Source organism: Pteropus vampyrus, unplaced genomic scaffold, assembly GCF_000151845.1.
Source record: "Pteropus vampyrus isolate Shadow unplaced genomic scaffold, Pvam_2.0 Scaffold138, whole genome shotgun sequence".
Lineage (NCBI taxonomy): Eukaryota > Metazoa > Chordata > Mammalia > Chiroptera > Pteropodidae > Pteropus > Pteropus vampyrus.
This window is the reverse complement of record NW_011888919.1, coordinates 744,470-746,426: the sequence shown is the minus strand read 5'-3', so window position 1 is coordinate 746,426 and position 1,957 is coordinate 744,470. Positions and strand designations below refer to the sequence as shown.

General features: G+C 57.5%; 1 pseudogene; it reads right to left on the bottom strand.

Moving 5' to 3' along the window:
- Positions 1–5: 5 nt before the first annotated feature.
- On the bottom strand, positions 6–420 carry LOC105297398 (annotated as a pseudogene).
- Between the last annotated feature and the right edge of the window lie 1,537 nt (positions 421–1,957).

Sequence of the window (1,957 nt, the reverse complement as noted above, 5' to 3'; positions counted from 1 at the left end):
TGAATGGACTGGATCTGTTGCTTCAGCTGTGAGCCTTCTTCAATGGTGGCAGAACAGGCGATGACAGGCCCGGAGGCCCCACAAGCCCGCCCCAGGGCCTGCTTGGAGCCCTCGAACACATAGGGGACATTCTTGTCCTCACAAGGCAGCGGGAGATGCAGAATGATCTCCAGGGCCTCGGAGTCTGCAGCCATCACAGTGAACTCAGAGATGGCTCTGTGGAGGGTTTTGGTGCCCTCGTTAGCTCCTTTCTGAAGCTGCTTATAGTTGCAAGACTGTTGAACAGCATCTAATAGTTCTTTGGTGAGGCGGGCATCTATCTGCGAGAGGGTAGGCCTTAGGATTCACATGGGCCTCAGTCATGGCTGCGGTTCCGCTGGCTCGCCTCTCCTCACGGAGGGCCGCCAATGTCAGAACAGGAGCACTGCCCTCAGCCGAAAAGTAGCAAAGGAAAAAGGAAAAAAAAAGCTCCAATTCTTTTTCAATGAAAAAAAAAAATTTCCCTGTTCAGCAGTATTGTTCTGTGGTATCTCTGGAGTCCTAGCACGGAGCCTGCACGGCCAGCCCTGCCAGAGAACTTGTCAACTCCATCTTGTGAGAAGCAAGGAAGGGCCCTGGTGAGCCCATCCAGGTAGTGGTCACCTAACGCCCTGTTGCAGGTAGCAGCGATCAGGCCTGAAACCCTGAAGTACGATGGGACCTCCCCAGTCAGCATGTGCAGTCCGGCCCTCTGGCCCTGGGAGTCCCAGCCCCACCGATGACATCCTGCATGCCTGACTCTTTCCCTGCTCAGTTAATATGCCACCAAATTCCTGCTCTTCTCCTTGAAGGGCCTTCTGAGGACCAATGGAAATAACAGCCTCATGTTTCCAGGAAGAAGCGTCAGCCCGTTTGCTCCTGGAACAAAAGGGGAAGCCAGCGAGGAAGCAGGTGACAAACGGAAACACCAATTTCCTGCTCTGTTTCACATTCCGGAAGCACAGACTTGTTGACACCGTGCAGAAGCTGTGGCAACATGGGAGCTAGGGCCTCTCTAGGGCTGTCTCACCTCACTCAGGCCAGGGCCTTCTTGCATTTTCTGGAGGGGTTGGCCAGGGACTGATGGGGTTGGGCTGGGAGTGAGGGTGTCTGTGACATGGCCGTGACCTGCAGTGGCGTCTCCTGCCAGGGTTCTTTCCTTGTATCTTGGGACATGGGGAAAGAATACAGCCAGTGGTGATTTGGGGGAGACTTATTTCCTGTGAGACCCTGAGCATCCTTTGAGTGGGAAGAGACAGAGTCTCCAGCAACTGGGCACATGTGATGGCCATAGCAGCCCCGGTGCCTGTCCTCACAGAGCTCTAGGACCAGAACAGATGGCTGACTTGTCCCTGGGCGCACGTGCCACTGGCCCCCTTGGTCTTTGATCTCTGCCAGAGTGTCTGCTTCAGGTCTTCAGTCTCTCCTGGAGGGTTGGGCCCAGGACTGCTAGAGGTGGCCTGGGACACAGCCACTGCACTGACCAAGAGCCACAGCTGTGCGAGCCTCAGATACCGCCCCTTCCGTGGACCCACAGACTCACCATCACTTGCTGTGGCTCCCAAATGCCTGCTTCCTGCGGACCTCTCTCCCCTAAGACACCGCCAGACACCTCCAGTCCGTGGCCGCCCACACATTCCCAGCCACGTCCCTCCCTCGCAGCCTCCACTCACCTACACTCACCTCGATCACACTGACTCCCCCAGACCCTCGCCTGCCTCCCTTCCCCTGCCCCAGAGACCCTCACCATCCCCCATCGGCGCCCCTCAGAGCCCTCCCCACATGACTCCCACTCACCTGAGGTCCTTACATTCCGTCCCTCACCGCCCCCCCGTGTGGCTCTGGGGAACACTCACCACCCCCATCGCAGTGTCTCGAGGTCCTACAAACACTCACGGCCCTCCCCCACCCTCTCCATGGCCCCCAGAAACTCACCTGC